A 25,833-nucleotide genomic window follows, 5' to 3' on the forward strand; every position below is an offset into this window, starting at 1 on the left:
AGTTTCATGGATTGCCAATGGAGGACCCATTAAATCATCTAGATGAGTTTGATAGGCTCTGTAGCCTAACCAAGATCAATGGATTTAGTGAAGATGGATTCAAGCTCCGGCTTTTCCCATTTTCTTTGGGTGACAAAGCATACATCTGGGAGAAATCACTCCCCAAGGAGTCCATCACCACTTGAGAAGCTTGCAAAAATGCGTTCCTCGCCAAATTCTTCTCTAACTCCAGAACAGCAAGACTGCGAAATGACATCTCCGGCTTTGTTCAGAAAAGCAATGAGACGTTCAGTGAAGCTTGGGAACGTTTCAAGGGATACAAAAGCAGATGCCCTCATCATGGATTCAACAATGCTTCGTTGCTAAGTACACTTTACCGAGGTGTAGTCCCTAAGATAAGGATGTTGCTAGACACCGCTAGTAATGGTAATTTTCTCAACAAGGATGTTGATGAAGGTTGGGATCTAGTTTTCACCAAAGGTATCAATTCCCTATGCAGTTGTAGTACAAAGGGTTATCAATCCAAATGGTTGTTATGCTAGCAGATAGGATGCAATCAGAACAGAGCAAGTCAAGCCAAACAATAATAAGGGTTTTATCTAACAGTCCTAATATAAACAGAGTAAAAGAATATAAACAAGTAAACCACACGACCTAAGCACTCGATGCAAGCAATCAAGTACAGGATCGAGTGGGGTGATCGAGTATGCGAATGAACTATGAACAGCTCGAGGTATTACTCGATGCAGGTTATCGTGTACCTGATCGGGTAAGTGGTTGAGTAAGTAAGGAAAATGCAAGGAATGAAATACGAAAGTTCCTAAGGATGGGGGTAATCGAATCCTAAGTGTTCTAGACCGATGCGGATGCCTTACATGCCTCAAGCAATTATTTCCTAGACAATGAACCTCTAAAAACTTGTCACCACACTGTCGCACTAGTAACAATCAACCCTGAACATACTACCACACTGTCGCACTAGCAATATGACCAAGCAGGCATTAAGAACAATTCTTTTTTGTCAGTATACTTAGACTTATCTGATTTTGTCACTCAAAGTTAAGTATACCTCTAGCATTGACCTAATCAAGCATTTTATCTACTCCTTTCGGCCTGTAGCATTGTAAACGCCCTAGATCTAGTCTCAACCTATCGGTCTGTTGACCGTATTAAGAACATCAACCTAGAAGGAAATTTATCTATCATAACAATCAACTAAGGCATCCTAACTGATCAAGAACACCTAATCATCTATCCCATCCCTAGAAACTTTGCTACACTACTCGGACATAGAAACGAATGATAAAGCCATAGAAATAAACAAAAATGACATTATTAAAAAGATAGAGTAGAGTAGAAAAGAGTAGGGATGCAAGATCTATGAAAAACTACAAAATAAAAGTACAAAAACAAGAAAAATATGTTGAGTCGCTCAGTTCTCTCATAGAAGCTCTCGCTCTCTGGTTTGAGGGTCTGCGGCGTGCTCGTTTGCGAGCTAGGGAAAGAGGGGGTTTATATATGGAAACCCATTTGACCTAGCTTCCCAGACCTGCCCGATGGTCTACTCGATGGGGTACACGAGGCTTGAGTCGGGTAACTCCTCGGGTGGATCTTCGGGTTGCTCTTCGCGCTCTTGGATCCTCTTCGATCGTGTTGGGGTTCGGACTTGTTCTTGTAGCTCGATGGCTCCTTCGGGTACATGCTCGAGTTGTCCTTGTTTTTCCCCATTTTTGGCTCTTTAGCACCTGTTTTCATCCAATATATGCAAATGCAGAAATGCAACACCCTAAATGCTCTAAAACTTGATTCCTACAGTAAATGGTCTAAAAATGCTAAGTTAGAGGTATGAACAATGCAAAATATAGACAAAAAAGGATGCTAAAAACATGTAAATTAGAGTGTTATCAGACCCCCAAACTTAAATCTTGCTAGTCCTCTAGCAAGTATGTAAGAAGGTGCGGTTTGAAAGTGGGGACTCATAACCTTAAGATGCTAACCGACGGATGCAAGCTATAGTCCTTAAAGATAGTTTAATGGTGCTAAGATCAATCAACATACTTACAAATATTTTTCTATGCTTATTTCCATGCATCGATCTAGCTCAACCTCCAACTAAAGATAAGGAACATCTCTTTCACAATCAATTAAGTGTTTGGCGAATTCTTGCAAATGGAAGGTGAATCAAGCTCAATCGGTTTCAAGGGTAAGGCTTTTTGATAAGATGGTTTCAAGAAAATTCTTTAGGTGGTTTCTCTCAAAAAGTGGAATGCTAGACAGTCGTGAAAACTATTTAAGACTGAGAACAATTTGGGCATACAAAGCTTAACTCTTGATGATCTACCCTTTTCTCATTCATTCATAATATATATATATATATATTATTTAAACCTCCTAGAATTTAACTACCCACACCCTTGATTTTAATCCTTTTTTTTTTTTTTTTTTTACTCCCTAAGTTTTAAACTTTTAGACTTTAAATTTCTAGCTCTTAATCTCTCCTTTTTTTTTCTCTCTTTTTTTTTTTTTTTTCTTTCTTTGCTAAACTCCTAATATACATATATTATTTTTTCTTTCTTTCTAGGAGACTATAGCAAAAACTTTTTTTTTTTTTTTTACTTAGAGACTTAGAGCTAATTAATTCTAACCTTAGGGACTTTTTTTTTTGTTATTCCACAACCCATCCCCAAATAAACATTATAACCACCTATCCTTCAAAACCGAATCTATTAGCTAGTTCAAATCTAACTTAGCTAAATCAAGAGGCAGTTCTTTGTCGTTCTCAATACTCTCAAGGTTTCACAATCTATAGCACAATGAAAAAGGCCTCACTCAACAATTCACATCAAGGTTTGAAAAAAAGGTTTGGGTTCATGGGTAGGACAAATGAATCGGGTTTAACGAAAAGATTGGTAAAATGTGGAGTGCTAACCCGAGTTTTAGAGTTACCATGAGCAAGTATTCAAGTTCCATAAGCAAGAAAATTAAAGTTCAAATTAAATCCAATAATATAGAGATGTTCTAATGTTCAAGCAAGTGGAGGAAGCATTCAATCGACACAAAGGGTCTAAGCAAAGATTTTTCATTTTTTTCCAAAGATTGATCTAGCAACAATGAACTGTGACTAAGGGCTATAGCTTCAATCCTAAGGTTTGATTTTTAAACAAGGTGGTTTTAATCATTGTCCCCTAAGATGCATATGCAACAATCCTATATGAAACAAACTAGACTCAATCCTAATATGCAAATGCAACTACATGAACACTCTTTTTTTATTATTATTATTATTATTATTTTTTTTTATAGAAATTTCAAATTTTTTTGGGTTTTTTAATCCACATAGATGCAGACTCAAATGAATAAAACTAGCGTGCAAAAATTTGAAATAATAAAAATAAGAAAATAAAACACAATGTTAAATACATTCTAGGACCCTCCCCCAAACTTAAATTACACAGTCCCTGTGTAAATAAAAGTTGGAAAAGAATCCAAGAATCACACAAAATGAATACAACTAAATGCAATGTTATTTACAAAATTTGGATGAATGTGGTACCTCATGGGTTGGTGAAGAAAGGAGGTTGCAGCAGCCTCCATACTTGCCAACGTATAGCCAGGGTCGTCTCCGGCTTCAGCAGGTGCCGGTGTTTGCTTGTCAGAGAGCTCAATAATGTGCACGGACGACTTACTCGGACCAGCATCCGAGGTGTTGATTGAGGGTGGGATCGCGTAGCTTATCGGGTAGGGCATCGGGTTGTAGGACGGGAATGGCGGAAGAGGCCCAGAATGATCACCAGTGTATCCACTCGCAGGGTGCATCGTATACGACATCGTAAATGGCATCTGGTATGGTGGAGGAAAAAGTCCAGCATAATCACCCGATTGGGTGCTCGATGGGTTCATCGGATAGTGCATCGTGTACCCCATCGGATTAGATGTCGGGTAGGCGTCAGAATGGCTTTTCCTCGATGCTTCTGGTCTGGTGATGTCCTCCTCCGGTTGGGGCTCGTATGATGATGCTCTTTGAGGTTCAAGAGGTGGCAGTCCTCGAGTTCCTCCTAGCGGTCCGCTTCTCCCCATCCATGTAGGTGCTTGTGCCGAGGTAGGAGCTGAGGCACAACTTGCCTTGTCTTGCAACTCCTTGATCTGACCTCCCATTACCTTCACTGAACCGGCAAGATCATTCACCTTCTTCACCAAGAACTTGTTCATCTTTTTTAACCACCCGATCCTTTTTTGAGCTTCCCTCACTCCAACCGGTTGCTTTTGAGAGCATGTATACTCCTCAAAATCAAACTCTTCCGAGCTATCTCCTTGTCGCTGCCCGGTTTCTTCTCTCTTCTCAGCCTCGGATTCCTCTTCCGGGTTGTACAGCTCTTCCAACGGCGGTGCAAAGTTAATGTTTTGTCCTAACCGAACCTTGGTGTATACGACATTGGGTAAAACCATTTGAGCAGCTCCGGCAGTTGGGTGGACAAACTTGAACAATGTCATGTCATTAGGCCTTTCATAGGCCAAGAATCTCGCCAGCACGAGGTAGTCCGTATCCAGCCACCTTGGTTCGTGAACAATCCCCTTCAAGGGCACATCGCACGCCACTAAGATTGGTGTAACTAGTCCTCCAATAGAGATCTCTCCGCCTCCTTCTCTCCTTTTCACAGCCCACGATTTCAAGTACAGGAATTGATCGAGTAGCACGAACAACATACTAGTATCGGCTATGTATCCTACTAGCGGTGTTCCATCCCTAGCACTATCCAAAACGTCACACAATGCAACATCCAATAACTGAAGCTCATGGTCGTTCACATTCCCAGTCACTTTTCTAGCAAAAAGAGTGCATGCGAGGGACTTGTGAAAATACCTCAAAACAGGGCTCCTTATTTGAGCAGATTTGGAGCTCGTGGACTTATAGGGATGCCTGTCTCCTATTGTCAGCCATAGGGACCTCATCTCCTTCTTACTGACCTCCATACCTTCCCCACTACCAGCCTTGAAGCCATACAACGTCTCCATCTCCTTGAAAGTCAGCCGGTATTCCGTGTTCCAAACGGAGAAGGTGATGAACCCGATCCCCCCATCGGGTAGTAGGGTTGGGTGGTCCTCGAAATAGTGCAGCTTTAGGGTTGAAAGGAAGTGGACCGTCTCCTCTTCATAAGCTTCCAAATGGGATCGCATCATATTGCCCAGGTGGCACATATCGAACAGAAATTCAACATCTCTAGCGATGCCCAATTGCTTCATTGTCTCACGGTGAGGGTATCGGGTACAAACGAAGCTCATCTTCCGGAAGACTTTGAACAATCTCGCCGGAGTGTTGACTTCCTTTTGCTTTAGCCTCCGCGAGGCTTGGCGGATCCTCTCTTGATGCTCCTCTTCTCTTTCTCTTTCCTCCTCCTCAGCGTGTTGATCTTCTTCCACCACTGCTCTCTCAACCACCTTCTCAGCCTTCTCCGAAGCCGGTCTCTTCTCCCTTGCTATTGTGGCTCTACTCCTTGATCGAGAGGTTTGGATCTCACCTTGTTCTTCTCTTCCAGCATCAGAATCGACCTCCATAGGGTCGGTAAGAGTCTTTTCGGACGTAGACAGGTCCCTACGTCGAGGAGAACGGCGGACAGCACTCGCCATTGGACTCGGTGTGCGAACTCGGGGGCTTACTTGATCGGTTACTCGAGCATCTGGTCGGGTGGTGGATCGAGTTGTGCATCGGGTTGGGGAGGCTAAAAGTCCACCTAACGGTCGGGAATGTGGAACATTTCCTCTTCCTTGGGGTTGTTGAACTTCGGCGGCGTCTCCTCCGGTTGTAGCAGTGGCGGAGGTGGATCTTCTTCCCTTCCTTTGGTAGGTTCTAGCAGTTGGCTCCATGTCGATTTCTTGAGAAGAAAAAGTAAAGCTAGTTCTTAGGATTAATAGGGTTAGTCTCCAAAGAAAATCGAATGAGCTTAGAATCGAGAGGGAAGAATAGAAACTTATGGAAATTGAAAAGCTTAAGAGAATGAGGGAGACTTATCGGTGATGAAGAGGGAGAAGGGTTCGACCTCCTTAAATAGGCTAGGGTTTTGGTTGGTGGGCTTCACCGAGAGTGGGCTTCCTTGCGGAATTCGGACTCCACTCGCTACCCGAGCAGAGATACGACCAGGCGCGTCGAGTACGGTGTCGGGTTGACCCTCGGGTTTACCAATTCCCTCTTCCTAATTTTCCAATTTTTTTTTTTTTTTTTTTTTTGGAAATAAACTTGCAAAAATAGAAAAATTAAATAAAAGTAAATAAAGCAAATAGACTAAAATTAAAAGATACCTTTGGGACTTCCTCCCAAGTGAGCTTGTTTAAAGTCACTAAGCTTGACTCTTCATGCTCCTTAAGCATGGGATCCATGTGGAAGAGGTTCTGGGTTCCTCTCCACTACAGTAGGCTGGTCCAGAAGATTTACCAGGTTTTGTCCAGGTTTCATTGCAAATGTGGTGTTGACTTCTTCAAGATGTAGCATCTTTCTTTGTTTGGTCCTGGTGGAGAAAGCTTGACCATCTATAGTTGGTCTCTTAACCCCTTTCTTCACATCAAACTCCATCTTGAAGTGCTCACCATGTTCTATCCTGATCTTGCCTCGTTTCACTTCGATTACTGCACCAACTGTTGTCAAGAATGGCTTTCCTAGAATCAGTGGATCATCCGGTTCCTTATCCATATCCAGGATCATGAAGTCGGTAGGCACTTCCAGTCTCCCAATCCTTAGAGGCAGATTTTCCAAAATGCCAATCGGATGCCTTACCGTTCTATCAGCTAGAACCAGATACTGCTTACTTTGTTTGAAGTCGGTGAATCCCAGCTTGTTAGCAACTGAAAGCGGCATGATACTGACTGAAGCTCCAAGATCACACAAACAGCTCTTGAAAATCCGAAATCCTATTGAACACGGCAATGTGAAAGAGCCAGGATCTTCAAGTTTTTCCTCAATTCATACCTCAGGATCTAAACAAATTCCACTTCTCAGAATTTCAAATCCGATCTCCTTAATAGCCTCCTTAAGCTCATCCTCCAATCTAGCTGCTTCCTTTGCAGCTTCCTGCTGAAGCTCATGTGGGGGCAAAAGCTTAAGTGGTGGAACTTTTCGCTTAGCCATTCGCTCTGCAAGCGCCTCCAACTGGATGTCAAGTGCAACATTGAACTTTTCCTCCAACTCCCCTCCTATCAGTGCAGGTGGTTGAGGCTGATCTCCTTTCTCAACATCTACTCGATGCATCATCCGATCAACACCATCGTGTACGTCATCGGGTTCTACTTTGGGTTGTTCGTCAGTTTGTGATTCTCGAACCAGTGCTCAATCATCAACTCGATCGGTCTCTTCGGGTGAAGGCTCGGGTTCATACTCGGATATATAGTATTTGCCCTCATTCTTCATTGAGTCGTCCACATCCTCCCCATCTTGACCATCACTGTCCCCAATGAGGTAGTCCTCATAATCATCATCCAGGAAAATGGCTTGAGCAGTCGCATAATCCTTGGGATTTTGAACAGCTTTACCCAGAAGTTGATTGATCTTTGGTGCGGGTTGGTTGTTGTGGTGGCCTTCCAGGTATCGAACCTTTGTGTTGAGTGATTCATACTTGGCATTGAGGTCACTGTATCCTGAGTCGATCTTGTTGCTCATTTCTACGAATCGTTTCGTGATGTCCATAGAAGCAGTAGCCTGTTGCTGAATAAGACCACGTAACTCAGCTTCTTGCGACTGGTTCGGTGGACCTTGGTGTTGTTGGAACCCTGGTGGTTGGTTGTAGGTCCCTTGGAATTGTTGTTTAGGCGCATAGCCTTGGTTGTACTGGACAAAAGGCTTCTGTTGGGTCTGGTTCCCTTGAACTGCAGATGGGTAGGTTTGATCTTGAGGATTCGCAACATTCGGGTTCCGATAAGACATATTCGGATTGGGCTTGAAGTTGTTGTACCCTCTGTTGTAACCTCCTTGGTTGTTGATGTAGTTAACATCCTCTAGCTGCATAGTCTCCCCATTTGTTGTTGAAACTGCTCTTCCTCTGATATAGCATGGACATGCTTCTGCTGGTTGAGGAGTTGGTCGAGCTTGTCATTGAGGGCTTTCATGTCCCTCTTGTACTTGGCATCTTCCTCTTTAAAAGATCGCACAGAGCGATCATATTCCTCATTGTAGTTGCCATCAGATTGCCAAGTTCTCAACTAGGTCCCAACCTTCATCAACATCCTTGTTGAGGAAGTTACCATTGCTTACGGTGTCCAGCAACATCCGTATCTTGGGTACCACGCCTCGGTATAGTGTGCTCAGAAATGAAGCATTACTGAAACCGTGATGTGGACATCGAGTTGTGTACCCCTTGAAACGTTCCCAAGCTTCATTGAACGTTTCGTTGTTCTTCTGTACAAAGCTGAAAATTTCATTCCGCAGCCTTGCAGTTCTGGAGTTTGAGAAGAATTTGGCCAGGAATGCCTTCTTACACGCTTCCCAAGTGGTGATGGATTCCTTAGGGAGCAATTTCTCCCAGATGTGTGCTTTATCTCCCAAAGAGAATGGGAAAAGCCTGAGCTTGAATCCATCTTCACTGACTCTATTTATCTTTGTTAGGCTACGGAGCCTATCAAATTCATCCAGATGATCCAATGGGTCCTCCATTGGTAGTCCATGAAACTTGTTGCTCTGTATCATCTGGATGAGACTACTCTTGATCTCAAAATTGTTGTTCTGCACAGCTGGTGGCACAATGCCATTCCTCTGAGTGTGAGTAGTCGGAGTATCTCCTGCTCTTATGTTGGTCCTTGCTTGAGGAGCTGGTGGACCGTTCTGATTATTCATCGTCTCCTCAATGGTTGCTAGTTCCGGTTGAACTTGTTGTTGTCTGAGTAGCCAAGGTCTGTTGATGTTGTCGATGAAAGGACACAGGTTCTGGCTACCTCTGGATCGTGTTTGCATGCACAAGCAAGTATCCGAGTGTGTACTCGAGGATCAACTCGATCCAGGTGATCGAGTGACTGGTCGGGTGGGTGCTCGGGTTGTACCTGAAAGTCAAAACAAACAAAGGCGAAAGCAAACAAGTCAGTATCCGAAACAAATATAAATAAACGAACTTGATCTAGCAAATCCTGAAATCCTAAACATAGCAAAATAAAACAACCAAATGGCAACGGCGCCAAATTGATAGACTAGTTTTCACCAAGGGTATCAATTCCCTATGCATTGTAGTACAAAGGGTTATCAATCCAAATGGTTGTTATGCTAGCAGATAGGATGCAATCAGAATCAAGCAAGTCAAGCCAAGCAATAGGGGGGTTTGGTTCTAACAGTCCTAATATAAACAGAGTAAAAGATTATAAACAAGTAAACCACACGACCTAAGCACTCGATGCAAGCAATCGAGTACAGGATCGAGTGGGGTGATCGAGTATGAAAATGAACTATGAACAGCTCGAGGTATTACTCGATGCAGGTTATCGTGTACCTGATCGGGTAAGTGGTCGAGTAAGTAAGGAAACTGCAAGGAATGAAATACGAAATTTCCTAAGTGTTCTAGACCGATGCGGATGCCTTACATGCCTCAAGCAATTATTTCCTAGACAATGAACCTCTAAAACCTTGTCACCACACTGTCGCACTAGTAACAATCAACCCTGAACATACTACCATACTGTCGCACTAGCAATATGAACAAGCAGGCATTAGACTTATCTGATTTTGTCACTCAAAGTTAAGTATACCTCTAGCATTGACCTAATCATGCATTTTATCTACTCCTTTCAGCCTGTAGCATTGTAAACGCCCTAGATCTAGTCTCAACCTGTCGGTCTGTTAATCGCATTAAGAACATCAACCTAGAAGGAAATTTATCTATCATAACAATCAACTAAGGCATCCTAACCGATCAAGAACACCTAATCATCTATCCCGTCCCTAGAAACTTTGCTACACTACTCGGACATAGAAACGAATGATAAAGCCATAGAAATAAAAAAAAATGACATTATTAAAAAGATAGAGTAGAGTAGAAAAGAGTAGGGATGAAAGACCTATGAAAAACTACAAAATAAAAGTACAAAAACAAGAAAAATATGTTGAGTCGCTCAGTTCTCTCACAGAAGCTCTCGCTCTCTGGTTTGAGGGTCTGCGGCGTGCTCGTTTGCGAGCTAAGGAAAGAGGGGGTTTATATATGGAAACCCATTTGACATAGCTTCCCAGACTTGCCTGATGGTCTACTCGATGGGGAACACGAGGCTTGAGTCGGGTAACTCCTCGGGTGGATCTTCGGGTTGCTCTTCGCGCTCTTGGATCCTCTTCGATCGTGTTGGGGTTCGGACTTGTTCTTGTAGCTCGATGGCTCCTTCGGGTAAATGCTCGAGTTGTCCTTGTTTTTCCCCATTTTTGGCTCTTTAGCACCTGTTTTCATCCAATATATGCAAATGCAGAAATGCAACACCCTAAATGCTCTAAAACTTGATTCCTACAGTAAATGGTCTAAAAATGCTAAGTTAGAGGTATGAACAATGCAAAATATGGACAAAAAAGGATGCTAAAAACATGTAAATTAGAGTGTTATCATTACAACAACTACAAACCGAACCCGAATCTGTGATACCGTAACCCGAATGTTACAAATCCTCAAGACCAAATCTACCCGTCCGCGGTCCAAGGCAACCAAGGCAAGCAAAAACCTTTTGTGCAATACAATCAAGGCTATGCTCCTGAGCAGCAGTATCCTGGCAATTACCACCAACCAGTTGCACCACCTGGATTCCCACCACAACAAGGACCATAGAACCAATCTCACGAAGCTGACCTACGCGGCCTAATTAAGCAGATGATACAAAGTCAAGCATCGGCTGCAATGGACAATGCAAAACGATTTGCGGAGATGAGCAACAAGATCGATTCTGGGTACAATGACCTGACTGCCATGTATGATTCTCCCAACACTAATGATGCGTCTGCATTTTATAGGGTTTTAACTATAGTTTTTACACATGTTTTGAGTATTTTATTAGGTCCAAGTGTGCTTTTAGAGTCTTTTTAGTCTTTTGTGAGTTTGTACAGGTTCTAGGCTATTTTGGAAGGAAACTGAGTGTTTTGGGGATGAAAACAAGCATCTGAAGTCAATTTTTTGAAAACTGATCGGACTAGCAAATAGATGGAGCAAACGCAGAAAAGCATCCGAGATCGGCTGATCCACATTCGGGATCGACCAGTCCCGTACCTGAAGCAAGTTTTTCCTTTTTTGTTTTAAACCAACTTTTAGGGTTTTATTTTGATATTTAAGTTTGAGGCACGGCCTCCAGAGACATAAGCTTTATTTTCTGAGACTATTTTGTATTGAGAGCTTTGGGAGAAGATCTCTAATCCTTCTTGACACTTTGGAGAAGATTTCTAAATCCCAATTTCTATTCTTTTGCAACTCAATTATGTTTTCTTCATTATTGATTTGCTGTTTCTGCGTCTCCATGTCTGAGTAGTTTCTCAATTGGGTTTAGGGTTTCAGAAGGGTTTCTGTGATTAATTGATGCTAGGTTTGTTAGATTAGGGATTGATCTTATTGTTCTTCATCTATTATTGTTCTTATGCTGAAGCTAGATTGATCACCTAGATTAAGATCTTAGGTTTAATTCATCGGGGCACCAAAAGTGTTGTTGAATTGCTTGAAAAGTACATAGGTGAGCCAGGTGGACCTTAGCCAACGAAAGTTGAAGTTGAGGCATCCTGTGAACAGATCAAACCAGAACCTATTAATGCTTGCTTGATTTGCTGGATTCAAATGAAAGTTTAGGATTTAGTAAATTCATTGCTTAGATAGTTATCGCTGCGAAAGTAGGATAGCTTTACAAACGTGATTTGGGTTCAAGAATTGTGTTTAATGCATCCCTATCTAACCATCTAAATTCGTGATCATAATCCCTAATGATTCCCTGCACCCAATGTTTTAACTTTTGATTTAAAACACATATTTACTTTCCGTTGTGATAGTTACTTGTTACTCAAATTTCCTCTTTTGTCTTAGCTATATTTGATATTGATAATTTCATAGTGCAATTGCTTGGTCTCTGTGGATTCGACCCTAAAGTGCTACGACGACACTACTAGATCGTGGTTGAGTGTACTTTGGGTTTTAATTGACCTGTTGATCAATTTGGGACCGTTGCCGGGGACAAAACATTGCCTTTGAGATTTTAAAATTGAGTATAGTCTAAGATTTCTTTTTGTTTTTACTAATTATTATTATTTCCTCTTTTTGTAGATTAAAAAAAAATGAAAAATATTTTTGGGGCCATGGATTACAATGATTGGCTACAGGAAGAGGAGATCACATTTGATGAAGACATTCTAGATGAGCCTTATGTGGAGCCACCGTTTGATGAGAGTGTTCTTACACCGGATCAAAAAGGTAAGTTGGATAAGTTTTACATGGAGCATCCAACAACGACAAGGAGGAACTTAGCAGCAATGATCCGGTTGAATCTCATCTCACATCGAGCAGTACTTGAAGGGAGGGAGCCCACTTTCACAGAAATTAGGGAAGCTCCTGCTTGCGAAAAGGTAATATATTGGGTTGCACCAAGCCAAATAGAAGGTACATGCGTTTCCACCCTTGAAATTCATGATTTTGAGGATATTCACATGCCATGCATTGAAGATACTTCTAGTGTGGATACTCCATTGCTCATTGATGAATGCTATGATTTGATATGTGAGTCTCAACGTCTAGACATGTTAAGAGCAGAAAACTTGCTAGGGATTATCATGAAATATGTTTTTGATATTGAATATCATTGTGCTTTGAATGTTCATGATCTCGAGTTTGAGTTTTCAATGCCTGATGTATCGAGCTCTCTTCTTGAAGAATCTTACCTAGGGTGTGTTCTTGATATTGATACAATTTTGCATGAAACAAAGGACCCTGAGGTTGATTATATGAATGAGGATATTGTGTTTTATGAAATTAATGGTGATGAAGTTAATTATTTTGTGAAAACCTCATTTGAACCTGAAATTGACTTTATTTTTCCATAAAATGCATTTGATTCTCATGAGCATCCAACCATCAAGGAATCTTTCAAAGTATATGCTACATTTGTAGTAAACTTCCTTGACGTGTATTTTATCGTTTTGCCGTGGATAATTATGTGTTACTTGACACATATTATTTATTGCATTAACAAGAGAAGGACTAAAGGTCCATTGGCTCAGCCATTTGACACTCATGATTAACATTTTGTGTTGAGCGGTCAAGCTATAGACCTTAAACAAGCGCTTATGGGAGGTAACCCATGGGGTTTGTGCTGGCTTACCCTTTTATTTCTATTTGTCTTAGGATTTTGATTTTGTTTTTAGGATTTATTACGGTGAAATCATGTCCGATGTTAAGTGTTTTCAGGAACAGGTTCCAAACGCAGAAGATGCGAAATTTTTTGTTTCAGGAGCTTCGGATTGATTGATCCTCCTTAAAGATCGACCAATCCTGGTGGTTTTCTGCGGGTGTCTCTAAGTTCAATAATATTGCAGATCGGTCGATACCACCCTGAGACCGATCGGTCCACACCCTTGCCAACACCACTCCAACACCAGATGCGAGATCACAGGTTTTTGTTTCTTGTCCTTACTTTTTCTTTTTCATTTTTTTTTTCTTATTTTCTTTGTGGGATTCGTTCTTTTCTTGGATTTTCTTTCACACCGGGACGGTGTGAAGTAAGTCTAGGAATCTTTTGCCTTGAACTAACACTCTTATGATTGCTTTAGTACTTTTGATGTTAGAATGAAGCTCAGAACGAACATGAGCAGACTCAACAAGCCCCAAAAGACCCTCACCAAAGAGAACTGATATATCATGGTTTTTGTGGTTTTTAACCATGATATAAGGAGTCTTTTAGAGTCTTTAGATGTGTATTCTAGGATGTTTTTGAGTCTTTACAGGTTTTCTAGGATTTTGGCATGAAAGGAGCAAAATGGAGCAATTTAGATCATTTTGGAGCATCAATTCAGAAGGAACGAACTTGGAGTCAGAACAGAAAGGGAGCATCGATCGACACTGTTTAGCATCGGTCGACACCAAGTCTAAACCGAAGAGAGAGCCAACTTTTGGAAGTTTTACAAAGTTGCCCGAAGTTTTCCATATTTGCAATACAAGTCCCCGACGTGTTTTAGGACATATAAATAGTATTTTTAGGTTTTGAAAACCCTTAAGTTGTATTCTATCAAGTTTTATTTTTCCTGCAACCCTGAAAGATTTTTGAGAGCTATTGGAGAGAGATCTGAACTCTTTGAGAGAAGAATTTCTAAACTCCCTTCTTACTCTTTTAATATCTATTGCTTATTATTCAGAATGATGATTTGTGTTTCATTGAATATATATGTCTGAGTAGTTTGATTGTTAGGTTTAGGGTTTTTCACAGGGATTTTATGAATTATTAGATCTGTTTATTTAGGATTCTTTCTCTTTCTAGATCTTCATCATAGGCTGTTCTTCATATTAATTCTTGATTGATCACCTAGAATTAATACTTTAGGAAAATAAATTGATATGAGAATACAATTATTTTCCTGATTAAACCTTTTGATGAGCAAAATTATTTCTTGCAAAGAGATTTGATTTAATAATTTTGTGAACAATCTAAACATTATTTTATTGCTGATTTCTAACCTAGAATTTTACAAAGAGATTTGGATTTTCTGGTTTTAAATTTAGGTATTATTTGCAGTGAGAAATGATTTAATTTACAAAAGTGTTTAGAGTTCAAGATCTGTTCTTAAATGCTTGAATCCTAATTTATTGATTGATTTAATATTCATAATTTCCTAAGAATTCCCTAGACCAAGCTTTTTGATCTTCTGAACTTACAACAGCTTTTATTTAATAATTTGCATTGTTATTTCAATTCAAATTAATTTGTTTAGCTTTATAAAACTTTATAATTTATTGTGTAGTCTTGAGTCTTTGTGGAATTCGACCCCTAAGTACTACATTGATCTCTTAATTTGAGAGAGTAGCTCTAGGGTTAATTTGAGCATATCAAATTTTGGCGCCGTTGTCGGGGACTCTTTGATCTACCATTAGGTTTGAGTTTTTAATTTCGTCTAAATTTTTCTTTTTATTTTCTACTTACACGTTTTGGTTTTTCTTCTCTTTGGTGTTTCAGGTGCATGCCTCCTAGACCTCACACAAGGAGCAACAAGTCTGATCCTACTGTGAATCTTTCAAACCAAGAGTTGGGAAAACTTGAGCGTGAGAACAGAAGAGCAACCAAATCCTTAAAGATGGTTAACCCAGTCATTTTGATGCGAGATGAGGATGGTGTTTTGAGGGATCAAGAGGGCCACTTGCGCAATGAGCATGGCCAAAAGCTTGATGCAGAAGGCAACGTGATTGCTGAACCTGTTGTCAAAGAGCAGGCTGTTGTGAACCAGCAAGCTGCTGTCGTTGATGAGCCAAATCTTGCTGTCGATCGACACCAACCAGAGGATGTCAATCGACACCCACCTGCAGCAGACGTATGTGGAGCTGCCAACCACGTCCAGAACCCAGTTCGAAGACAGGATCAAAACCGGGACTTGATCAGGACCATTGCTGACTACAACCAGGCTGATCTTGTGTATGAGAACCGGTCTGCTATTGTTCCTCCCCCATTTCGGAGGAATGATTTTGAGTTGAAACCTGCGTACTTTCAACTGGTTGGACAGAGACCTTTCTCAAACCTACCCCATGAGAAGCCTTTGGACCACATTGAGCACTTTGAAGATCTTGTGACTAGTATCAAGGCTAATGGAGTGACTGAGGATTTCATATTCTGCAAGCTCTTCCCATACTCACCTGCAGGAGAGGCATCTCAGTGGTTGAAGCAGTTGCCAGCTGGATCTTTGACAAATTGGCATGATATCAAGGTGGCTTTCCTCAACCATTTCTATGATGATGCAATGTCAGATGAGCTGAGAGTCAAGATCTCTTCATTCAAGCAAGGACATGATGAAGCTTTCAAGGCAGCTTAGGTGAGATTCAAAGCTTATCAGAGGGACTGTCCACACCATGGTTTTTCAAGGGTACAGCTGTTGAGTATCTTCTTTAGAGGGTGTGACTAGAAGTATCAGTTAGCTTTGGATGCTGCAAGTCATGGGAACTTCAAGACAAGATTTCCAGAAGATGCTGAAGTTTTGATTGAGAATTTGGCTTCTAGCAATAGCACTAAAAGAGCTGATGCTGAAAGAAAGAGACTGCATGGAGAGTTTGATACAAACCAGCTTGCTTCTATTAATGCTAAGCTGGATTCAGTACACAATCTTCTTATGGGTAAGAAGTCAGTCCAATTTGCTGCTGAAGTTGAGACATTTGAGCCAGAGCCAGAGAATACAGAGGAGAATGTCAACTATGTGTATGGAGCTAGGTATCAGGGACAGAGATTCGGTAATCAGCAAGGCAACATACCTTACAATGGTGACCAGAAGTAGCAACAGAACAATGGCTATACAAGAACCTATGGGAATTCATCTTATCCGTCTCCACCTCCTAAGAATTCTTCAGAGCGTAGAATGGAAGCCATGCTTGAGCAGATTTTGTAAGGACAGGAGCAATTGACAGTGACATTCAATGGAAAGATTGACAATGTCTACACTGAGCTGAATAGGAAGATAGAAGCATTGAAAATTCATGTCAAGAAACTAGAGAATCAAGTTATTCAGACTGCTGGGTCTGTTAAACGACAAGAGGGGTATCTTCCTGCGAGAACTGAGTCAAACCCCAAGCATGCTTGCAATGCCATATCAGTGAGAGATGAAGATGATGGTGAAATTGCTTATGCAGAAAAAGAAGAGAAATCAACAAATCTCTCGGTTTCAGATGATGGTGTCGATTGACACCACCTGGGTGTCGGTCGACACTCATCCCAGACAGAACCCGAAACTGCAAAAGCTCAGGTTCCAACAGTTGAGAGGGTTTACAAACCTAAGGTTCCTTTTCCCAAGCCAAAAAAGTCCAAGCAGGAGATGGAGGAAGCTAGATGCAAGACAATGATGGACAAGGTGATGATTGAGATGCCTTTGATTGATGCAGTAACCACCCCTTAGGCGCTATGTCAAGAGAATGGTATCAAATGGTTTGAGCCTTGAGGAAGGAGCACTGCTTACTAAGGATGTCAGTGCGATTCTGTTAAACCAGCCTCCATAGAGGAAGAAGGAAAAGAAGCAGGAGGTGGTTGTCTCTAAGGAAGTGTGCAATCATTCAATGTAAGACTGCTAAGAAGTTACCAGATCTTGGAAGCTTTGTACTTGATTGCCCCATCTCTACAGGAAGATTTGCTCACTCACTTTGTGATCTTGGCTCTAGTATCAACTTGATGCCACATTCTGTTGCTGTGAGACTTGGGATGGCAGAATTCAAGCCAACTCAGATTTCTCTAATCCTAGCTGATCGATCCCGAAGAATTCCTGAAAGTGTTTTAGAGGATATTCCAATTAAGGTTGGCAACTTCATGATTCCCACTGACTTTGTGGTGCTGAAGTATGATATAGAGCCTAAAGATCCTCTCATCTTAGGAAGATCTTTCTTGGCTACAGCGGGTGCCATCATTGATGTGAAGAAGGGACACATAGCACTGAATGTGGATGGTTTGAGTATGAATTTTGAGATGGATAAGCTGAGGAGAGCTCCTACCATTGATGGACAAACTTTTTCTGCTGAGGAAGTTGCTGCATCACGAGCGACAGGCTCAGTGTCGATCGACACACCATTAGCATCGGTCGACACCCCTCCACGACCGAGACAGAACAGCTCCAAGACTGATGCTCCAAGTCAGAAACATGTTCCTAAACAGAAAATCTTCCACTCCACACTCCAGAGTCCTCAGGTAAGACAAAGGTACACCTTTTCTGCACCTAATCCTCCTCAAATCACTAACAAGAACTTCAAAGGTACAAAGACTGTTTTACAGTTAACCAAGCCACGAGATTATCGTAGAGCACTTGTTTCTTCTGTTGATGATTTTGCAGGACATAAAAGAAGCAAACCCATCCCACTTTCCCGCCCTGGTCCTGTTCCTCACATCCTTGGCAGACCTCATTCATCTACTGCTTACACACCACCTTGGATGATGAGACATTCCTCTCAGAGGCATTCACTGCCACGTTCTGATCCACCAGTTGCCTGAGCTTCATTACAGTCAAGCTAATGACTGAAAACAAGCGCTTAGTGGGAGGCAACCCACTCATAGGTTTTTCTTTTCCATCTTGAGTCATTTTTATTCTTGCTTTGAGTCAGTTTGAATTAGTGCTGAATTATGAACTTCTATCTATCATGTTGCGTTTAATCTTGTGTTTGAGTGATTATTAGCAGTGCTAACATCCAAGGTTTGAGAGGGACACAAATTTAACAGCAACTAACTATGGATTTCTGGGCAGACTCTCTGCAGACGCAAAGAGTGTCGATCGATGCCACTACTGGTGTCGGTCGACACCACCATCACAGATGAGTAAATCCAATTTTTGTTCATACTTTCAATACTCATTCATTTTTATTTTATTTTTCTTTTCCCAATATTAGGCTTGATAACACTGGGCACAGTGTTGTTTAAGTCTGGGGGAGGTTATCTACTAACTATGTTTTTGTTTTTGAGTTTCAGTTGTGTTAGTCAAAACCATAAAGTTTGAGTCAAATTTTTCAAATTTTTTTCTTTTTGTCTTTGGGAATTATGATCTTGATTAATGATTTCTCTTATTTGGCTAATCTCTAATGATTATTTGTTTATGCTTGATCTCAGAACTGAAGCTTAGAAAGACTATGAGCCTTATCAACAATCCTGAAAGCCCTTATTAAATGGATATCTGATTGATCTAACGTTGTCTCAACTTTTATTAGGATTTTAATCGGACTTAATCTCTTACTTTGGGGTTGGAAATCAGTGGACTAGACTTCTTCTTCGGGCCATACCGGACAGTGCAATTTTTCAAAGTATGTCTCCCCTCTCTCTTCCCTTTAGTGCTTTATTCAAAAAAAAAAAAGAGAGAATAAAAGATGAGATGATTTTGATCAGTTTAGAGAGGTAGGTAAATTACCTATGACCTCATTATTCTACTCTTGAGTCAAATGATCACACAAAGCTTGGAAGCGAGGGATAGGTAAATTACCAATGATCCCGGTATTCGCTTACACCTTTGATTATAAAAAAAAAAACAATTTGGGAGTAATCAGCCCTTTGGAAGTGAGAAAAGGGAGAGGAAAGGAGATTTAAGAAGAATGTCTTGGCCTGAAGAGAGTCCATATGCCACTGATCAATACACCCAAGGTAAGAATTCACCTTATTTGTGCTTTAATATTGAGTAATGAGATGACAATGGAGATTTCAGAGATTTCGGAGGATTGTGGGATTTCAGTAAGGAATGTTGATGCTTATCATGGTTAAGTATAAGTAGTAAGTTCTTGAGTCAGGTAAATGAAGAGTGCGAATAAGAATCATCATGCAGTTGAGTGAGTTCCCAGTTTTCAAACCTCTTTCATAGGTCTAAGTTTATGTTTTGCTTGAGGGCAAGCAAAGGCTAAGTCTGGGGGAGTTGATATATCATGGTTTTTGTGGTTTTTAACGATGATATAAGGAGTCTTTTAGAGTTTTTTGATGTGTATTCTAGGATGTTTTTGAGTCTTTACAGGGTTTCTAGGATTTTGGCATGAAAGGAGCAAAATGGAGCAAAATGGAGCAATTTGGATCATTTTGGAGCATCACTTCAGAAGAAACGAATTTGGAGTCAGAACAGAAAGGGAGCATCGATCAACACTGTTTAGCATCGGTCGACACCAAGTCTAAACCGACGAGAGAGCCAAGTTTTGGAAGTTTTACAAAGTTGCCCAAAGTTTTCCATATTTGCAATACAAGTCCCTAGCGTGTTTTAGGACATATAAATAGTATTTTTAGGTTTTGAAAACCCTTACGTTGTATTCTATCAAGTTTTATTTTTCCTGCAACCCTGAGAGATTTTTGAGAGCTATTGGAGAGAGATCGGAACTCTTTGAGAGAAGAATTTCTAAACTCCCTTCTTACTCTTTTAATATCTATTGCTTATTATTCAGAATGATGATTTGTGTTTCATTGAATATGTCTGAGTAGTTTGATTGTTAGGTTTAGGGTTTTTCACAGGGATTTTATGAATTATTAGATCTGTTTATTTAGGATTCTTTATCTTTCTAGATCTTCATCATAGGTTGTTCTTCATATTAATTCTTGATTGATCACCTAGAATTAATATTTTAGTAAAATAAATTGATATGAGAATATAATTGTTTTCCTGATTAAACCTTTTGATGAGCAAAATTATTTCTTGCAAAGAGATTTGATTTAATAATTTTGTGAACAATCTAAACCCGATTTTATTGCTGATTTCTAACCTAGAATTTTACAAAGAGATTTGGATTTTCTGGTTTTAAATTTAGGTATTATTTGCAGTGAGAACTGATTTAATTTACAAAAGTGTTTAGAGTTCGAGATCTGTTCTTAATTGCTTGAATCCTAATTTATTGATTGATTTTAATATTCATAATTTCCTAAGAAATTCCCTAGACCTAGCTTTTTGATCTTCTGAATTTACAACAGCTTTTATTTAATATTTTGCATTGTTATTTCAATTCAAATTAATCTGTTTAGCTTAATTATAAAACTCTATAATTTATTGTGTAGTCTTGAGTCCTTGTAGAATTTGACCCCTAAGTACTGCATTGATCTCTTAATTTGAGAGAGTAGCTCTAGGGTTAATTTGAGCATATCAAGAACATTAAGCTGATCTGACGTTGTCTCTAGCTTTGAAAGGAATTAACCGGATTTAACTTCTTGCCTTGGGACTTGGTATACATCAGACAAGACTCCTCCCTTAAGCCTTACAAGACATGCATCTCCTTGCAAAGTATGCTTCCCCTCTCTCTTCCCTTCATTACTAAATAAAAAAAAAGTAAAGAAGAAAGAAAGAAGAAGAAGAGGATATAGGTAATAAAGAAGTGAACCGAGGGTTGTGCGTAAACCCGTGCATCCTTTGGAATTCATGGTAACCTGTCCCAAAAGGAAAAGAGCAAAGGACTGATAAAAAAAAATGATACCGTAGAAAATTAGGGAGAAATCAATCCTTTGGAAGTGAGAAAAGAGAGAGGAAATGAAGCATATGAAGGAAATCTTGGGCATTAAAAGGTTGAAGGAGTCAATAAGTTCAGTGATTGATATTCCCTCGGCGAGACCATACATTTTCACTAATCTGATTTAGAGAGACAACAATGGGGATGCTGAAGGTTCTTTAAAGTTGTGGAGTTCAGAGTAGGGAGTGTTGATCCTAATCATGGGCAGAGTACAAAAAGTAGTTCTTAATTTGATGTGATGAAGAGTGTAAAGAAGAGGTTCCCAAGCATTTGTGAATTTGCACTTTCTAACCTTTTCTCTGATCCTTAGTTTTTGTCTATTCTTGCTTGAGGACAAGCAAAGATTCAAGTCCAGGGGAATTGATGTGTCTACATTTTATAGGGTTTTAACTATAGTTTTTACACTTGTTTTGAGTATTATATTAGGTCCAAGTGTGCTTTTAGAGTCCTTTTAGTCTTTTGTGAGTTTGTACAGGTTCTAGGCTACTTTGGAAGGAAACTGAGTGTTTTGGGGATGAAAACAAGCATCTGAAGTCAATTTTGTGAAGACTGATCGGACTAGCAAGTAGATGGAGCAAACGCAGAAAAGCATCCAAGATCGGCTGATCCACATTCGGGATCAACCAGTCCCGTAACCGAAGCAATTTTTTCCTTTTTCGTTTTAAACCGACTTTTAGGGTTTTATTTTGATATTTAAGTTAGAGGCACGGCCTCCAGAGACATAAGCTTTATTTTCTGAGACTATTTTGTATTGAGAGCTTTGGGAGAAGATCTCTAATCCTTCTTGACACTTTGGAGAAGATTTCTAAATCCTATTTTCTATTCTTTTGCAATTCAATTATGTTTTCTTCATTATTGATTTGCTGTTTCTGCTTCTCCATGTCTGAGTAGTTTCTCAATTGGGTTTATGGTTTCAGAAGGGTTTCTGTGATTAATTGATGCTAGGTTTGTTAGATTAGGGATTGATCTTATTGTTCTTCATCTATTGTTGTTCTTAATGCTTAAGCTAGATTGATCACCTAGATTAAGATCTTAGGTTTAATTCATCGGGGCACCAAAAGTGTTGTTGAGTTGCTTGAAAAGAACATAGGTGAGCAAGGTGGACCTTAGCCAGCGAAAGTTGAAGTTGAGGCAACCTGTGAACAAATCAAACCAGAAGCTATTAATGCTTGCTTGATTTTCTGGATTCAAACGAAAGTTTAGGATTTAGTAAATTCATTGCTTAGATAGTTATCGTTGCGAAAGTAGGATAGCTTTACAAACGTGATTTGAGTTCAAGAATTGTGTTTAATGCATCCCTATCTAACCATCTAAATTCGTGATCATAATCCCTAATGATTCCCTGCACCCAATGTTTTCTCTTTTGATTTAAAACATATATTTACTTTCCGTTTTGATAGTTACTTGTTACTCAAATTTCCTATTTTGTCTTAGCTATATTTGATCTTGATAATTTCATAGTGCAATTGCTTGGTCTCTGTGGATTTGACCCTAAAGTGCTACGACGACACCACTAGATCGTGGTTGAGTGTACTTTGGGTTTTAATTGACCTTTGATTAACTAAGTGGAGATACCTAGAAGGCCAACACAACATCCAACGACCTCCAAAACTCAACCAGCTTCCAGGTAAAGCTGTTCAGAACCCAAAAGATTATGCTACTGCCCAGGCCATCTTTCTAGAAGATGTTGATGACTACCTCACTGAGGACAACAATGTTTAAGATGGGGAGAATATGGATCACTATGGGATGTATGAGCACTAGTACTACATATCCGAGTATGAACCCGATCCTTCACCCGAGGAGTGTGATCGAGCTGATGACCAAGCACCGGTTTGAGAATCGCAATCCAACGCACCACTCGAGGCTGAACCCGATGACTTACCCGATGATGGTGATTGGATGATCCATCAGGTAGATGTTCAGATGACAGAACAACCTCAACTGCCTGCAGCTGAGGAAGGGGAATTAGAGGAAAGATTTAGAGCAGCTCTTGACATCCAATTAGAGGCGCTTGCAGAGTGTATGACCAAACGAAAAGCCCCACCTCCTAAGCTCTTGCCACCACACGCACTTTAAGAGGAAATTATCAAGGAGACAGCTCAGCTGGAAATTGAGGTAAAGGAAGCTGTCAAAGAGATTGGGAAAGCAATTCTGAGGAGTGGAGTGTGTTTAGATCCTGAACTGCGAATTGATGAGAAATTGGAGGATCCCGGCTCTTTTACATTGCCATGTTCAATAGGCCTTTGGATTTTCAACAACTGCTTGTGCGATTTGGGAGTTTCGGTCAGCATCTTGCCACTTTTAGTTGCCAACAAGATGGGTTTCAGCAGTTTTAAACCAAGTAGTCTGTATTTGGTTCTAGCTGATAGAACAATCAAACACCCCATTAGTATCCTGGAAAACTTGCCTCTCAGGATTGGAAGAGTGGAAGTTCCTACAAATTTCATGATTCTTGATATGGATAAGAACCAGAAGATCCACTGATCCTAGGAAGACCATTCTTGGCAACAGTAGGAGTAGTGATTGATGTAAAAAAGGGACAGATCAGCATTGAGTATGGAGAGCACTTCAAAATGAAATTTGGCATCAAGAAAGGAATTAAAAAGCCAACCATTGATGTTCAAGTTTTCTCCACCCAGATCAAGCATCAAGCTAATATTACATTTGCTGTGGAACTAGAATAAGACCAGAAAAATCGGTTGAATCAGTCTGTTTCAGTGGAGAGGATCCCAAAACTTCTCCCTCCCAAAAACCATGCTTGAAAAGCATGAAGAGTCAAGGTCAGTGACTTAAAACAAGCTCACTTGGGAGGAAGTCCCAAAAGTATCTCTTATTTTCTTTTCATTTCATTTTATTTATTTTGTCTTGTTTAATTTGGATTTTTTTTACAATAATTTTTTATGTTTCTATAAGTTTTAATTTTCAAAAAAAAAGGGAAAAAAAAGGAAATCTTGGGGAAACCCGAGGCTATACACGTATCTGTACCCGACACGCCTGATTGTGTTCCCACTCGGGTGGTGAGTGGAGTCCGAATACCACAGAACCCTAGCCCACTCTCGGTGAAACCCTAGCGGCAGCCCCTTCTATTTAAGAGGACCAAACCCTTTTCCCCAAGACAAAATCGATAAGTCGTCAAAACTCTTTAACTTCCATCTTCTTATTTTTCCTTTCTCTCAAACTCGAGTGCTCTAAGATTTTCAGGAACTAACCCTATTGATCTCGAGTTTAGCTTTTCTTTCTTTTCAAGGACTTACCAATGGCTCCCAAGATGAAGACTTACCAAAATAAGGAGACTAGATCAACCTCCACCGCTGCTAGAACCGGAGGTGACGGCGTGGATGCTCGCAATTCCAAGGGAGGAGGAGACGCTTCACATTCCCAACTGCTGAGTGGACGTTTCCAATCCCCAACCCGATGCTCAACCCGATTCGTCACCCGAGGAGGTGCTCGAGCATCAGATCGTGTAGACCCTCAAGTTCGCTCACCAATCCTGATGGCGAATGCTGTCCGTAGATCTTCTTGACGTAGGGACCTGTCTACGTCCGAGCGAACCGTCACTGACCCAATGGAGGAAAACCGGAGGAGAACCAAACTTCACGGTTGAGGAGTAGAGCCGCAGTTGCAAGAGGGAAGAGACCAGCTTCTGAAAAGGCTGAGGAAGTAGCTGAGAGGGCAGCGGAAGAAGAAGATTGAGACACGGAGAGTGAGAGTCATGACCACGAAGAGGAGCAGAGAGAACGCACCCAGATGGCATCGAGGCGGCTGAAGCAAAGAGAGGTGGAGACTCCGGCCAAGCTCTTCAAGGTCCTCCGCAAGATGAGCTTCGTTGGGACCTGCTACCCCCACCGCGAGACAATGAAGCAGTTGGGAATCTCTAGAGATGTCAAGTTTCTCTTTGACATGTGCCACCTGGGCCAGATGATGCGAGCCAGCCTCGAAGCCTACAAGGAGGAAACTGTTCACTTCCTTTCCACGCTGCGGTTACACTATTTTGAAGATCACCCAACCCTGCTACCCGATGGGGGGATCGGGTTCATCACCTTCTCTGTGCGAAACAAGGAATACCGACTCACCTTCAAGGAGATGGAGGAGTTGTATGGTTTCAAGGCTAGTAGTGGAGAAAACATGGAAGTGAGCAAGGAGGAGATGAAATCCCTATGGCAGACAATAGGAGATAAGTTTCCCTACAAGTCCATAAGCTCCAAATCTGCTCAAATAAGGAACCCTGTTTTGAGGTATTTTCTCAAATCCCTAGCTTGCACTATATTTGCTATGAAGGAAACTGGGCATGTGAATGATCATGAGCTCCAACTGCTAGACATAACCTTGTGTGGAATCTTGGATAATGCTAGGGATGGTAGACCGCTAGTAGGGGATGTTGCGGACACTAGCTTGGTTTTTGTGCTGCTTGATCAGTTCTTGTATTTGAAATATTGGGCAATGAAATCCGAGAGGCAGGAAGGAGATGGAGAGATCGCCATAGGAGGTTTAGTCACACCGATTTTGGTAGCTTACGATGTGCCCCTGAAAGGAGTAGTACATGAGCCGAGATGGTTAGACATCGACTACCTCACATTGGCGAGATTCTTGGCTTATGAGAAGCCAAATGATAGGTTGCTTTTCAAGTTTGTTCATCCAGCAGTCGGGGCTAATCAAATGATCCTGCCCAACGTCGTGTGCACAAAGATCTGACTAGGGGAGAACATAGACTTCATGCCACCATTGGAGGAGCTGT

The 25,833-nt window shown here is 40.8% G+C and overlaps 3 non-coding genes across 3 annotated transcripts; 1 reads left to right on the forward strand and 2 right to left on the reverse strand.

Moving 5' to 3' along the window:
- Window positions 1–239: 239 nt before the first annotated feature.
- Window positions 240–346, reverse strand: LOC147933267 (small nucleolar RNA R71). The gene has a single exon (XR_015576789.1). It is a non-coding gene; the product is annotated as a small nucleolar RNA R71 (small nucleolar RNA).
- A 7,960-nt stretch (window positions 347–8,306) lies between these two features.
- On the forward strand, window positions 8,307–8,413 carry LOC147933268 (small nucleolar RNA R71). Its single transcript, XR_015576840.1, has one exon. It is a non-coding gene; the product is annotated as a small nucleolar RNA R71 (small nucleolar RNA).
- Window positions 8,414–15,919: 7,506 nt separating this feature from the next.
- Window positions 15,920–16,026, reverse strand: LOC147933269 (small nucleolar RNA R71). Its single transcript, XR_015576912.1, has one exon. It is a non-coding gene; the product is annotated as a small nucleolar RNA R71 (small nucleolar RNA).
- Window positions 16,027–25,833: the final 9,807 nt, after the last annotated feature.

Source organism: Camelina sativa, chromosome 12 (assembly GCF_030686135.1).
Source record: "Camelina sativa cultivar CO46 ecotype springtype chromosome 12, ASM3068613v1".
Classification (NCBI taxonomy): Eukaryota; Viridiplantae; Streptophyta; class Magnoliopsida; order Brassicales; family Brassicaceae; genus Camelina; species Camelina sativa.